Here is a 16,914-nt window from a genome sequence, read left to right as displayed (position 1 = left end):
AACAGGAGGGGTTTCTCCCCACCATTTTATGGGATCACTGGATTGCGGGGATGAGTAAGAAGGAAGGAGGAAAATGTTTACTGTAAGTGTAGTAATAATAGTTGAACCTATTCATTCCTGAGGAGTTTGGATTTCTATCTTTTGAAGAGTTTTTTATGATTCTATTAAAGTGGCCTAATATTATATGGTCCTACTCACTTATATCAACTGCACATAAGTCCACAACCTGTCTTTGTCAAGCACACAAGAAAGTCCAGATCTGCCTCTCTATTAGCCTTTGCTATCTTCACTTCAATATCTTAACATGGACATGGAAGGATGACCTAACAAGCCAACGGTCAGTCTTTGTTCCCGATCTGTGTCTTCTGTTTGGGGTAAAAACAAAACAGCACGCTTCGACATCTTATCACACTTGTTTTAATCATTGCTGTTGCAGCATGTACACCATGTGGAATAGGCTCAGGTGTATATGTTGGATACATTAGTATCTGCTCCAATTTCTTTAAAGTAAAATTGATAATCCAGCAGATTTTCTGGACTATTGGAAGTGATTTTATCCCAACATACTTTATTTTCATTTCAAAACATTTTTACACAGTAATATAATCTTTTTTACTCTTTTCACTCACTTGTTTCCAGTGAAACCAGTGCATTTAAAGGGAATGGGAAACGGAGTCCCAGTGAGTTTAAAGGGAGCTTGGGGAACACAAGCTGGTAAGTTTCAGTTTTCATTAGCAGCCTGCATGTTTGTCAAATAGGCCACATGCTGCACTTGACATGGCTGTGATGTGGATGAGATGATCGTCCACCTCTTCGTGGATTATGTCTTTGCCAGGATGGTCTGATAAAAGATGCAATGGTTTTGTAAAGGTTTGCCCAGAGTAGCAGAGAACTCTGTGATTTACAGGGTGTTCCCAGTGAGACAAACGTCAACTGCTGCTGCAAAATCATCAACTTGGTGAAAGACACATTTTAGTCTGCCTGAAAATTGATGGTCTTCCAGTATAAGGAAATGTCTGTAATGGAATGCTGAAAATGTGCACATTCAAGGTGCAGGAGTACATGCTGTGAGACTTTCTGAAGCTCAGTACAGCCTCCATGAAGTCTTTGTTGGGAAGGACCACATTGAAGTCCTCACTGAAGGGTCTCTGCTGGAAGGGGTGAGCAGTTTCAAGTTCCTGGCTGTCAACATCTTGAAAGGTCTATCCTGGGCTCAGCACATAGATGCAACCACGAAGCAGGTGCACAAGTGTCTCTTTCGCAGAAGTTTAAGGAGATTTGGCATGTCATTGAAGATTCTGACAAATTTCTACAGACGTACAGTGGAAAGCATTCTGACTGGTTGCGTCATGGCCTGATATGGAAACTCCAATGCACAGGAACGCCAGAGGCTATAGAGAGTAGTGGGCTCAGCCAGTTCCATCATGGGTACAGCTCTCTCCACCATTGAGGACATCTACAAGAGGTGATGCCTCAGGATCCATCACTAAGGACGCCCACCATCCAAACCATACCCTCTTCTCGATGCTGCCATCAGGTAGGAAGTACAGGACCCTGAAGACCCGCACCTCAAGGTTCAACAACAACTTCTTCCCCACTACCATCGTGTTCTTAAACTGATCTGAAAAACTCTAACACTACCCCGGACTATATTACTTTTTTCTCTCTTCAACTTGCCCTAACGCTGTTCTGTTTATTTTGTTGTGTAAGTTATGTATAATTATATTATTTTAAGTTCATGTTAAATAATGTTTGTCATGTTTGTAATATACCATGCTGCTGCTGCAAAAAGCTAATTTTCATGGCATTTGTACCCGGGGTGCATATGACAATGAACTTGAACACATTGTGAGAGAATGTATTGATTTGATAGTACAATGGAGAGAAGGCTGTGCTCTGTTTGGATTTCCTGTATATGTAAAAAGAAGAAAATATATTTTTGAAATTAAAAAAACAAGCCTTTAGAGAAGGATAGTTCTTTAGAGAAAATAGTTCCAGCCTCTGTATTCTTGTTACTTTATTCCCACATCTCCGGAGCCATTCTTGTAATCTTTTGACCCTTATGAATGCCCCCACCTCTTTCCTGTAATGTAATGACCAGAATTGAACACAACTCCAGTTGAGGCCAGACCAATATTTTACAGAAGTTTAACTGATTTTTATACTCCTCTATATGCCTCTATGGATAAAGTCCAAAGTTATGTATTCTCCGTTAACCACTTTTTCAAGTTGGACTGCCACTTCTAGGATTTGTGCACCTATGCCCCAGGTTCTTGTGGTCCTGCACTCCATTTGGAATGGTGTCCTTTATTCTACATACCCTTTTATTCTACCTACATAAGTGCATCACAAAACATTTCTCTGCATTAAACTTCATCTGCCATGCATCAGCCCATTCCATTAGCCCATTTATGTCATGCTGCAGTCTATCAATACCTTCTTTGTAGTTCACTTTATTGGCAAGTTTTGTGGCATCTTTGAAGATTTGTGGCTTGCACCCCAACATTCAGGGCATTAATATAGATTTAAAAAAATAGTGCCAACACCGATCCCTGGGGAAAATCACTATACATCATCTTCCACTGATAAACAACCATTCATTTATCACTGTTGTCTGTTACATAGGCAACTTCATATTCATGCTGTCAATGGCCATTTCATGCCATGTGATTCAACTTATCCTTATCAAAACCCTCTGGAAGTCCATGTATACCAAATTGACTAGATTAACCTCATCAATTCTGTCTGCTACTTCATCAAAAAATTCTATCAAATTGGTTAAACATGATTTGCCTCTAACAAATCCATGGTGTTTGCCTTAATTAATCCATTTTCCTCCAATGGTTGACTGGTGCCGCAATAAAATACTCAAGCTTATCATCAACGAAACCAAGGAGCTAATCGTTGACTTTAGAAAGGAGAAATGGGGAGATCACATGCCAGTTCTCATTGGTGAGCCAGAGATGGACAGAGTAAGTAGCTTCAAATTCCTGGGCACTGACATCTCGGATGACCTGTCCTGGGCCCAGCACATAAATGCAACCACTTAGAAGGTGTGCCAGTGCCTTTACTTTCTTAGAAGTTTAAGAAGATTTGGCATGTCACCAAATACTCTAACAAACTTCTACAGGTGCACTGTTGAAAGTATCCTGATTGGTTGCATCACGTTATGGGACGGCGATTCCAACACACAGGAACACAGAGGCTGCACGGCCACAACCCTCGCCGCCATTGACAGTATCTACAGGAGGTGCTGCCTCAAGAAGGTGGCATCGATGATCAAGGATCCCTACCATCCTGGTCATGCCCTCTTCTCACTGCTACTGTCAGGAAGGAGGTACAGAAGCCTGAAGTCCCACACTACCAGCTTCAGGAACAGCTACTTTCCAACAACCATCAGGTACTTGAACGTACCTGCACAACCCTAATCCTACCTCAGTAACGGAACACTACGGATCATCTCTTGCACTACCATGGACTTACCTTTGATTGTGTCTGGGTTTTCGTTTGGAATAAGGTCTTGTTTATGCACAGTCTTCACTGTATGGTATAATTTATATTCTGTGTGTTGTCTGTACCTATGTGCCTGCAATGCTACTGCAAGCAAATTTTTCATTGTACGGTATATCACTGTACTTGTGCACATGACAATAAACTTGACTTGGATTTGAACTTGGACTTGAAGTGACTATTAATCCTATTCCAGAAAAATGTTTCTACATGCCTTCCAACCACTGAAATTAAACTGACTGATCTGTAGTTTTTCTGAACAAGGAAGTAACATTTACCACTCTTCAGTCCTCTGCACTATCCCTGTGTCCAAAAGGCATTAAAAGATTGTGGTTAGTGCCCCTATTATTTCAACCTGCACTTTCCTCAAAATCCTAGGATGCATCCCACCTAGTATCAATGACGTCAACTTTAAATTCGGCCAATTTTTCTAATACCTCTATGCTATCAATTTTTTAACGATTCTAGTATCTCAATTATTTGCTCCTTTACTATTTGGAAGTTCCCTCTTTCTTGGTGAAGGCAGATACAAAGTACACCTTTAGTTTTTTTAACAATTCCCTTAGCATCCATGTGCAAGTTTCCACTTTTGTCCTTAACAGACCACGCTCCTCAATGTTCTACCCATTTACTATTTATATGCCTATAGAGCATTTCGGCATTCCCATCTATGTTCACAGCTAATCTTTTCTCATACTCTCTTTTTGCTTCTCATTTTAATTTTCACTTATTCTTTTGTAATCACCCTGGTTCTTGCTGGTATTTGGAACTTGACACTTGTCATACACAATCTTGGTTTATCTTGCTCTGGACCCGCTGCAATTCACCTACTGCTACAACAGGTCTACAGCAGATGCAATCTCACTGGCTCTTCACCCTGCTTTGGAGCACCTAGACAACTGCAAAACATATGTCAGGCTGCTGTTTAATGATTACCGCATAGCGTTCAACACCATCATCCCTTTAGTACTAATCACCAAACTTCAAAACCTGGGTCTCTGTACCTCCCTCTGCAACTGGATCCTTGACTTCCTTATCTGGAGACCACAGTCAGTGCGGATTGGTAAAAACATCTCCTCCTTGCTGACAATCAACACAGGTGCACCTCAAGGATGCGTGCTTAGTCCGCTGCTCTATTCTTTCTACACTCATGACTGTGTGGCTAAGCACAGCTCAAACGCCATCTCTATTGGTATTGGTATTGGTTTATTATTGTCACTTGTACCGAGGTACAGTGAAAAGCTTGTCTTACAAACCGATCGTACAGGTCAATTCATTACACAGTGCAGTTACATTGAGTCAGTACAGAGTGCATTGATGTAGTACAGGTAAACAATAACAGTAGAGTAAGGTGTCACAGCTACAGAGAAAGTGCGGTGCAATAAGGTGTGAGGTCACAACAAGGTAGATCGTGAGGTCATAGTCCATCTCATTGTGTAAGGGAACTGTTCAATAGTCTTATCACAGTGGGGTAGAAACTGTCCTTAAGTCTGGTGGTACGTGCCTTGGCACCGATGACACCAATGTTGTTGAGAGAATTTCAGGTGGTAACAAGGAGGTGTACAGGAGAGAAATAGATCTGCTAGTTGAGTGGTGTTGCAACAACAACCTTGGACTCAATGTCAGCAAGACCAAGGAATTGATTCTTCAGGAAGAGGAAGTCAGGAGAACATGCACCAGTCTTCAATGAGGGGTCAGCTGTGGAAAGGGTGAGCAGCTTCAAGTTCCTGGGTGTCAACATCTCAGAGGATCTATCCTGGGCCCAAGACATTGATACAATTATGAAGAAGGCACGCAAATGGCTCTACTTCATTAGGAGTTTGAGGAGATTTGGTATGTCACCAAAGACTCTTACAAATTTCTATAGATGTACGGTGAAGAGCATTCTGACTGGTTGCATCACAGCCTGGTATGGAGGCTCAATAGACAGGATTGCAAGAGGCTGCAGAGGGTTGTAGGCTCAGCCAGCTCCATCACGGGCACAACCCTCCCCACCATTGAGGAGATCTTCAAGAGGTGGTGCCTCAAGAAGTTGGCATCCATCGCTAAGGACCCTCATTGTCTGAGACATATACTCTTCACAATACTACCATAGGGGAGGAGGTACAGGACCCTGAAGACCCACATTCAACAACTCAGAAACAGCTTCTTCCCCTCCGCTATCAGATTTCTGAATGGTCCATGAACACTACCTCATTCCTTTCATTCACATTATTTATTTATTTTTGTGATTTATAGATGGTAACTTTATGTCTTTGCACTACATGGTGACCATAAAACAACAAATTTCACATCACCTAAGTTAGTGATAATAAATCTGATTCTGATTCTGTATATCTTTTGTCATCCAGGGAGCTCTGACTGATTTTTTTTTCCCTTTGCCCCTCAGGGAATGTTCCTCAACTGTATTGAACAATCTCTTCCTTAAAGGTGGCCCATGTTCTGTTGCAGTTTTGCCTGTTAATGTTTGGTTCTAATTTGCCTAGGCAGAATCATTCTCATCCTATTGAAATCAGCTTTCCTCCAATTAATTACTTTTACTTTGGATCACCCTCTTCTTTTCTACAGTTAATCTAAATCTCACAATGTTATTTTCACTATCTCCTAAATGTTCTCCTACAGAATCCCAAGGCACTTGACACCTCATTCATAAGAACCAAATCCAGAAATACCTCCTTTCTTTTTGGAAAAGAAACATAATATTCTAGAAAGTTATGCTGGACGTATTTTAAAATATCATCACCCTCATCACTCTCTCTGCTCTTAACTCTATTACAAACTCAGGCACAGACCAAATGTGGGTAAATGGGACAAGTAAAGACTATGGTCAGCATGGACATAGTGGGCTGAAGGGCCTGTTTCTGTGCTGTACCACTCCACGACAGATCACACTGGGATAATTGAAGTTCACTCTTATAACTATCCCATCGTTTTTGCACTTCTCTGTAATCTCCCTGCATATTTGCTCCTCTATATCTCTTCCACTCAACGGTTAAGGTTTCCAGTACCTGGTGTCTTATACTTTTGTATTAACATGCGTACTTCTCTACTATTCATCTATACTATTTGCACCAGTCATTGCATTTAGCAGTAAGTTTCCTATTCTTACCACTTTTGAATAAAGTCATTTATTAAAATCTGGTTTTTATATTTTCTATTTATGACTATTTTACATTTAAATCTGCTAGCTTTGGATTCCCCAAAAATAAAAATCAAGTTTTTCTCTTATTGAAAGTTACAAATTCTGATTTATAGGTTGATATTTATAATTCATATGAAAATGTTGCAAAAAGGGCTGTTTTTGCAGTTGCAAGCAGAAATATTGACTTTAATAAATATGATGTTACAGAGCTCAAATATTATCCACCTGTAATTTAGCACTGAAGCTGAAAGTTTTAGATGGTAGGCGTTCTAAAACAGGTTTAATTATATCTACTGTCATATTTGAGAATTCCAGGATTTGGACCTGGTGATGGTTCAAGATTAGTGATAATTGTCCAGTTCAGGAGACATACCTTTTCTAAATAAACCTATTAGGTTACACCGTTCAGATGGTATAGGATTGGAAATGGTGGCCCCTTGCTATGTGTGGTAGAGGTTGTGAGATTCATTTGAGGAAAAAATGAGAAGTTTCTGCACTTCATCCTATTAATAACTTTGATGTGTCAGCTTTTGATTTTTATAGTTACACAACAACCTGAAGGACTTTACATTGATGTAGCAAAGGTGTATTTATTTTTAGGAATAAAACTAAATATCATGTCACTAAAGTTAAGGAAAAATAGTTGAAAGTGTATGGATTAACCAATTGGCTCATGGTCAACTTAGAATTGGCGCTATTTGTGATAACACGTTGTAGTTAAAAACAAATTTTTGATACTGTAGCAATGAAAAGCATGTTCCTGGGCTCGTTGCACCTTTTCTTCAGAGAATATTACGATAACATTTAATGTGAGTCATCTACTTGAGTCCTAAAATGCATAGGATTTCTACATTAAATTGAGTGGTACCCCACATCTGGTCCATCAATGGAGAGCTCATATTTACATAGCAACTGCTCACCCTCGGTATCCCAAAATAATTTATAACCAATGAACTACTTCAAATTGCAGTCGCTGTTGTAATATAGGAAGCATAGGAACGAATTTGTACACAGCAATTTTCCCATGAACAGCAGTGTGATGATGACTAGATAATTTGTTTTAGTGATGTTGATTGAAGTATAATTATTGGCCAGAATATTGGGGAAATGACCTGCTCTTTTTTAGAATAGTGCCATGAGTTATTTTACATCTACTGGAGATGACAGATGAAGCTTTGGTTTAGGATCTCATTTGAAAGACGATACCCCTTGCAGTACAGCACTGCAGTACTACACTGGTATATTAACCTGGAATGATGCAAAATGAATTTCATGTTACAATGGCTTACCCCCATCACTGGAAACATTAGGGCGGTGAGACTAAAGATAGAGTGATGTCAGGTTGATGAACTTTAAACAGAATCTTTTGCTTTTACCTTTAGGACTTATTTCAAGGTTCCTCTGAAAGGTTTTTGATTTGAAACCTTAATACCACCTTCAAGATTTTGCCCATCCATGTTAATCTTCTTTGGATTGTCAATTGCTTTTACTTACTCCTTTACTTCAGAATTTTTTAATGTTTAGTGTATATAACACGCAAGTGGTCATCTTGATTACATAGCTGATGAATTCAGAGGCAAAAGAATAGAGAATACAAGTATAGGAATATCAATCAAAACAGGATAGTGATCTGTTGCTGTTTAATAATTACAATTTCATAATTTGACTTGGCAGTTCTTGTTGTTCGGTAATTTTAAAATTTAAAGCACCTCTGCCCCTCAGTGGTCATTTTTCTTCAATGCAACTTAGTATCAGGATTGGGCTTTTGATTATTACATTCTAATTTTATGGAATGTAATGGGTAAGGCACTTTATTGTGCAGCTTCTCATCATAATGTGTAAATACTTGGCTCTCATAGTTCTGCAACAATATTTTGCAGAATTGTTCACTTTTAAACCTGAGATAAAACAAATTAACGAAATAAATTTCTGCCACTTGGTGACCCATAGCATCTAATTGATGCTCAGTTTTGAACTGGTGGGTTTATTCGTAATATCACTATTTATTTCACATTTAATACATTGGTAGTGCCATGTGATACAATATATAGTGGCCTCAGTGTGAAGATGGGACATTGTATTCCCATTATCATGTTGTGCTTCATTCCAATCAGTATTGTCATGAGCAAACGCTGCTTTGATAGGTAGATTGGCGTGAATGAATATGCAGTTTATTCACTTATATTGGTCCTATTACTATCAGTAACAAGGTCATAATGACAGTCATTTCATTGAAGATTCTGCCAGTCTAGTCTATGGTAGTATATTTATGGTGCTGAACATTGAAGTTCCCCTTTCTGAGTACATAATGTGCCCTTAGTACTTCCTCCAAATAATATACAACGTAGAGAAGTACTAATTCATTAGATGAGGAACTATAATAAGTGGTAGTCAACAAGCACTTTCTTTATCTATGTTTGACCTGAACTTCAAGTTCAAGTTTAAGTTTATTGTCATTATAGGCATACATACACAGGGTATAAATGCCATGGAAATTAGCTTTTTGCAGCAACAACACAGTACATTACAAGACGAGGACAAATATAAATTAACATGACCTGAGAGAATTTATTTGAGACTTTCTGGGGTCCTTTGTCAATGTGGAAGATTCCCTTAGTATCCTACCTCCCAATTATGTAATATTGTCTTACCTCTGGTAGAACTGCCCTGCAGATATGACAGGAGGAACACTGGTGATTTTGGGACATGGATTGATGCACATGATTCTGTGACCCTGAATTTGCCATGCAATTGCTTAATGAGTAGATTAGCTCATCAATTTAGCACCTGTTGCAGGATGTTACTAAGGAGCTTTCAGTCTCAACTGAACTGGGTGTCATTTCCCAATTGATTGCCTTGATCGCAGCCAAGTGGTTCATTTGGTTATGTTCTTATTACCCTTTCTAGAAAAAAAGGTACTCTTAGGGTTCTTGAAATGGATACTGTTATTGTTCAATGAGTTTATAACCTTATGATTGGTAAGTTTTTAACACAAGTAAAATGTCATTATTAATTTCCCTGTTTGTGCACTTTTTATCCTAATTTTTCATTTCAGTCAAATCTTATAATATCCGCAAAGGCAATCTGTCAGCATGGTAACCCTGTTCACTTAACTGTATCCACCCTTTTAACAATGATTCAAAGTCCTGTCTCCACTAGTGAGCTCCCACATATTATGTCTGTGAGACAGAAGCATCATGTATGTACCCAAATGCAGATATGGCCAAATGCAACAGGCCAGACAGATTCATCAACGTGCACATGCAAAATTTTATTCTTGCTCTGTTTAGGTAATGATTGATTTTGGATGAGTATCTACTGACTTTCACTGTGATAAAACAATTAAGCTTTCCTTTGATTTGATTGCTTTGTTAGTTATTTGGCAGCAGTACAGTTGGAGGGAACTCCTCCATTTTCTCACATGCATATTTCATGTCATGGTCATTCAGTAAACAGTAATGGAAGCCCCACATAACTTATTTATTATTCCCAAAGCTGAAGGAAGTGCCCAAATAGGAGAAACTACAATAACCTAAAAAAATCTCCAACTTAAAGTTAGTGATCTGTAAAAGCTCTTTATACTGATTTACATAATTAAATACCCAATTTTTTTGGTGGTAGATGATAGAAATGATGATAGAAAAGATGATAGAAAACTACAAATCCAAGTTTTTGGATGCACATATTCAGGACCTTAATGGCGAGGAAATCGATTTGATTTATATAATGGTATGGGTTAAAGCCGATTGCACCAAGAAGTTTTGGAAACCCAAATTAGCCTTTTCAAAAATAATGTATTGTTTGTGTTTTGTATTAAGCAGATGTAATTATTTGTTGGGTCCTAACAAATAGAGAATTGGTTTCTTCTTCTTACTATTTATGTACATCACAACGGCAGAAATCCCCATTGGTAGATTCATTCTGCAGCCTTGTATTATATATAAGGGATATTCCCAAATGACAAGTCCACAAACAAGCCTTCCAAATCAATCTCAGGGCTTCAAACTAATGTGTAAAGCTCTTTTGCAAATGACAAACTAAATTCCAGTCTAGTGATGACACTACAATAAAAGACAACAGTTACTGATTAAGGGTTCAATGTAAAGCTTCCCTGAAAGCACTATTAAGAGTCTCCTAATATTAAAAATGGCCCCTTGGATGGAAATAACTGAATTTGGGAATGATGGTGCCATCCAGTTCTAAATCCACCATTTCAACTCTTATCAGATTGAGTATATCTTCTTCCTAAAATCACTTCTGGCAGAATTTATTTGTGAGGAAAAAAGATTTTGGCTGTGTATTTCATAAAATACTTTAAAGATCTCTCCTAATGGGGAACTATATAACAATTCCATTTGATCATGCAGTAGCAAATCATATTATCTCTACCTGATAATGGTTGCTGTCAATAACATTGGCTATGGTTCACTCTCTCCTAAACCTAATAATTGACTCTGAACAATGTGGTGTGCCCATTTCATCATTGTTTTAAAACTAAAAACCCTTCAGAAATGATTAATAGGTCTCTATTTTAAACACAGCTACAAATTAATATGGATCAACTATAATGGAGAAATGTCATGCTGTAGAAACCTTAAATTGCAAGACAGAAACAGAGCATTATACAATTAGCTATAAATTTATATTGAAGCTAGTCTTTTTTATTAGATCCTATTTGCTTTTACTTTCTCAATCTGTTTGGTGTATTTAGAATTCTTCCATATATACATACAAATTATTTTTAATTTCACTTATACTATTTTCTCCAATAGATTCAAGTAGTAAAATAACCATTTCCCTTCCTGGTGATAAATCTGACTTTATATCCATTTTTATGATCCTTTTTCCAACCAATGGCAATAATCCTTTCACCCTCTCAAAACCTTATTTTTTTTAATTTTTTTACTTAACCTTGTCTTTTCGGGCTAAGACTTACCCAACTTTAAAAACCTTTCATTTGTAACTATAGCTTCACATTTCTACTGCGTTTTTGTATATTTTAATTAAACACTTTCTGTCACGACTATGAAGCTATATTCATTTAAGCCATGACTTAATAAAGTGTATTTGATTAAACCAATGTCAAGGGTAAATAATGCTTTCAGACCAAGTAGGTCTCTGGTTTGCTCTCTTAAGGTAGTGATGATGAGGGTGTGAAAATAAAGTTCAGTGCCTCTTGATTAAGGAGGGAATAAAGCAATCAGCTGTGGCTTTGGTGTTCATTGCTTCCATTCACAGATGCTGGAATATCTGAGTTTGGAGACAGAGTAAGAACAGGATTGTTGCCTTCAAATCAGGCTGAAGGTCATGTGCTCATGTGGAACAAAATTGTGGATGACAATATGAATTTCTAACCTGGCAACAATATTGTTTCCATGTAAGGAAGGTGGAAAGGGCTTGGGACTTATTTTCATGGTTATTTTATTGGCATGAGTTTCTCATGAGAGAATGCTACAGTAAGTCAGCATACATACTATCATTCTGCAGATTAGGTTGAAATATAGCCCATTTCGGTGTAATGAAACTGCATTACGTGCAACTGTTGAGTACAACTCTTATATTCAAGGAATCTTTTATCTTTTTTTTCTATTGTATTATGCTTGTCCAGCTAAATTTCCTTTGAACTGCTTTTTAGAATGTGAAGTCATTGGGACATATGGATTTCAACTCCAGAGAAAGTTTCTTTAGAGCAGGAGTAGGAGGCATTTATAATTGGCATGTCTTTGTATACCATTTAAACAGTGAAGGAGATTAAGCAGAACAGTATGGAGCAAAATGTGTAAGGCAGGAGAACCCACTGTAGATTATTCCCCATCATTAAAATGCAAGGCAAAAAGAACATAATTGATCTGAATGACAGAATTGGATTTCATCAATAAGGCAATGGTGTGTGGGGGGGGGGGGTGGGCCTCCACTACCAGTAGCTACCATCTGCAGCCACTATCATCTGCCTGTGCTGTTTTCTCTCTCTACACATGTACTTTCAATTATGTTAAGTAGTAATAGAAGAATTTATATAATTATATTTGGTGCCACCATACGTTCACAACAAAGCAGCTATAAAATGGGTACCTTCAGTTTTACAGCATTGCTGGAATGTTCGTCAAAACAAAAACAGCAGCAACAAGAAGCATATTTATATAATGCCTTTAACATAGTAAAATATCCAAAAACACTCTACAGGAATTTTACCAAATAAAATTTAACACCAAACCACGTAAAGAAAGTTATAAAGTTCGATCGTAGAGGTTGCTTGTAAGGAATGTCTCAAAGAAGAAAAGAGAGACAAGGTGATACAAAAGAATTAATAGAAGAAATTCCAAATCTGAGAGCTTCTGTGTAGCCAAAGACGTTGTGTTATTATGGGGGTGGTTGGGTGGAGGCATTCAGCATGATCACAGGAAAAGAAATGTAGGGTGGTGCAAAGTCAAATAGGGATTTCAGAAACAAACTCGTTGCAGTAGATGACTTATTTTGTGAGCTTCTATAGAAAATCCTGTAAAATGCCTCAACATAAAGGATTTTCACTTCCTGAATGTAAAGATTATTTGCAATGAATCCTAAATGACGGTACAAAATATGCTGTAAATTGTAGCAAAATGTTGATCTTTCAAATTTGGGCCATCTTCGATGTTTTCATAGAAGAAAAGCACGTCAGTGAGTGTTTTGTGGGATTCAAAACATTGTACCAAGTCTTGATGAGGATGACACACTTAAGGAAGCAATATAACAATGTACTCTTTAATTTCTTTTGAAGTAGTGTCACAATTGTAATGCATTGACATGACAGACAATTGTGGCACCAAGTTGTCATAGGCAACAATGTGACAATAACCAGATTATCTGTTTTAAGTGTTGGTTGAAAGATAAATACTAGCAAGCACCAAGAATAATTCCCCTGCTCTTCTAATTTCTGCTTTTGGATTTTTTATGTCCATCTGGGAGAATATTTCATCTGACAGTACAGGGCCTTCAACAGTGTAGGACTGGATTTCTTTAGTACTAAGTTGATATCAGCCTAAGTTTTGAGTTTAAGGCTCTGGAGGAGGACTTTAAATCACAACATACTAACTAAGATTACCACCAGCTGAACTCCAGCTGATGCTAACAATGGCCTCAAAGGGCTGTGTATTTGACTCCTGAACCTCTATTTCTGTAAAAGAAAACTTGCAGAAGGTACACTTGAGAAAAAAAGCTGAAAAGGAAAAGAAAATGAAAATTGAAAGCAATGAAAAATTGTGAGGAGTGAAAATGAAGGTGGGGAAAACTTCACCTGAATATCAAAATGAGAGAGAATGAATCAAAGGAGGAGAGTTAAAAAAAAGTGGAAGTGAGACTGTGCGAAGAGAAGGAGAGAAGGAAAGGAACTGAAGGAAGATAGTGTGAAACAGAACTGAGATAAATGAGAGAGGCAGAAAAAATAAAGAGGTGGAGGAAAGAAACAGATTTGATGGGCAACGGATGAGTGTGAAACAGAACTGAGATAAATGAGAGAGGCAGAAAAAATAAAGAGGTGGAGGAAAGAAACAGATTTGATGGGCAACGGATGAGCATTTTTCTGTAGAGTTAACATCTTCTGGTAATCACACAGTCAGAGGACCTGGAGTGAGCTAAGTTTGTCAGCATAGTTTCATTACTAAGCCAACAGCATATGTGGTGGAACGGCTATGTTTGTTGAATGGATGACTGCAGTATTCCCATGGACATTCTGTACAGTGATCTGGCCACTTAGTTGCTACTTGCCTGGACATCTACAAAGAAAAGTATAAATGAAAATCGAAAGTGCAGACATTTATGGAGAAAGCTAGCAATGTTCAGATAACTAGAAGATGACTCTTCAGGAGGGAATTGGAAGGGACAAGAAGAAGTGTACAGTTTAGCAAGTTGAGGAAAGGGTCTAGAGAAAACAGGCCAGCAAATTTTGCAGAGACAGTGTTGGTGGTTTCTCTTAAGTGCTGTAGCATATAGGAGGGCAGAGATCATTGCTGCCTTATAGACCATGAGTTTTGTACCAGGTCTGATGTCTTAATCTTTGAATAGCCTTTTCCTCATTCCATGAAAGGTTCTGCTGGCATGTTGAAGGCATTGGTGAATTTCATCATTAATGTCTGCCTTCTTGAAAAGGGGTCCTGCTGTGAAGTTTATTGTCAGAGGGTAGTGTTATGCAGCAGGGGCAGGATGGCAGATTATTAATGTAAGGCCCACTTTCTCATATACTTCACTGAACGAGTCAACAGTAACTTGGAATTCAGCCTCCGAGCACTTGCAATTGCCAGCATTATCTGCATACCTCTAGCTTAGCTACTGAGGTTCAGGTCATAAGGTCATAGAATGATACAGCATGGAAACAGCCCTTCAACCCAATGAAACCATGCCAACCATTTACACTAATCCTCCACTAACCGTGGTTTATTCTCCTCACCCTACTAATAACCCCATGTAGATCCTACCACTTATGTACAAGTCAGTCAATTAACCTACAAATCAGTACATCTTTAGGATGTGGGAGAAAACTGGGGTCACGATCACAGGGAGAATGTGCAAACTCCACACACAGACAGCATCAGTGGTCCTATTGAACCCAGGTTGCTGGAGCTGTGAGGCAGCAGTTCCTTTAGCTGCACCACCCAGTGAACTCGGCTCTGGAGCATAGTCCTGCAGATTGAATTGTTTGCCATTAGTTCTGAAGATCAGCTCCACTCCTACAGGAATAGTGTTTAGTGGAAGTTCCATTTGGGTTGTAATCTGTTTTTAGAGAGAAATTTATTTTTGCTGATGCAAACACTAATTGATTAGAAACCACAACTATACTTTTAACCCTTAGACTCAGCAACATTCTTCTTACTCTATGTTTTGAAAGAAAATAAATCTGTTATCTTGAAACAAGTAAGTTAAAAACAGAAATAAATAGCAGAAAGAAATTTGACCTGAATGAATTAAATAAACACATGTTTTTATTCTACAGGATCTCCAGGGAATTCTTGAAGAGAACTTTTCAGTGGAAAGCAAAGGAAGTGTAGAAATGGGTATGGGAGAGGAGTAAAACAGACTACTTCTTTGCAATTAGTTATTAAGAGAAACAATGAAGAGGCAAGGAAGAGGAGAGAAGAATACAGAGAGTAGCAACCTCTCCAGCAAGGAATAAAACTGATCCAAAAGGAAAGGTACTATCGTTCATCAGCTAGTCTATAAAAGCAACTACATGCTTTTACATGCTTTAAGATGTATTTAGGGAGGCTGAAACAACTTTTTACAACTATTATAGGTGGTGACAAGCCATTATACTAGATGCATCTAGCAATTTAGAGCTTTGTAGGTATAACACTTTGGTTGTTCTGTGGTGCCTAACTAATTAGAAGTAGAGGTTGGAAATGGGCATTCATGCCTATGTGATCATTGTGCTGTGCTTTATACTGTACTTTGCACCAGAGAAATAGTCAACCTTTTGGCAGGCTTTATTATATTTGTAGAATATACGTTGATTACTCACATTAGATTTCATGTTCATCTTTTCCATATTAACTGATGTATAAGTGCCTGGCCTGTAGACATGGGTTTCTTACATTTGTACAGCAATTTTCATATTTTATTGCAAAGTTTAGTTTTCTTCCTGTTAGTCCTCCATATTATTGTTAGTCTTAGAAAGTGACACATACTTGCTTAGAATTATATTAGTTACAAAAGGGATTTTTTCTTTTGGCTGCAGTTTCACAAACAAAATTTGTATCAGGCAATTCCTCTGGGGTTCCAACACACCTGCACAATTTGGACAAAGTGGGGTAAATTCATGTAGTAAGCATGCGTTTATATCTGTGGCTTTTGAATTACAGATGTTTTTCCTTACATTTACAGACGTGAGCAACCCTAACTGGGCAATTTGGGATACCTGACCGCAGTATATCCACTTCTTAATGGAGGTTGTTACAGAACAGTGAGATTTTCTCCCAGCTAACCTACAGATCATTTTAATAAAATGGATGGATCTTACTGTATTGTGGTGATGACCAAACCTGTACACAGCATTCAAGCTGTGGTCTAACTGGTTTGTTTACAATTCTAGCATAGCCTCTACTCTTACATTCTAGGCATACTTGACAAAAGAAAGTATCCTGCATGCCTTTTTTAATCACTTTATTTACATGTCTTGCTACCCTGGAGGATCTCTGAACATACACTTTAAGGTCCCTCTGTTCCTCCATACCACCCAATATTCTACATTTATTGTATTTTGTCTCGCTTTATTGCATCTACCCAAATGCACT

The 16,914-nt window shown here is 38.1% G+C and overlaps 1 long non-coding RNA gene across 1 annotated transcript; it reads left to right on the top strand.

The window, feature by feature from the left end:
- The first annotated feature begins 10 nt into the window (after window positions 1-10).
- Window positions 11-16,597, top strand: LOC127574464 (uncharacterized). Its single transcript, XR_007956913.1, has 3 exons — window positions 11-82; window positions 15,618-15,816; window positions 16,505-16,597. It is a non-coding gene; the product is annotated as an uncharacterized LOC127574464 (long non-coding RNA).
- Window positions 16,598-16,914: the final 317 nt, after the last annotated feature.

This window comes from Pristis pectinata, chromosome 9, assembly GCF_009764475.1.
Source record: "Pristis pectinata isolate sPriPec2 chromosome 9, sPriPec2.1.pri, whole genome shotgun sequence".
NCBI lineage: Eukaryota > Metazoa > Chordata > Chondrichthyes > Rhinopristiformes > Pristidae > Pristis > Pristis pectinata.
This window is presented reverse-complemented; position numbering and strand designations above follow the sequence as displayed.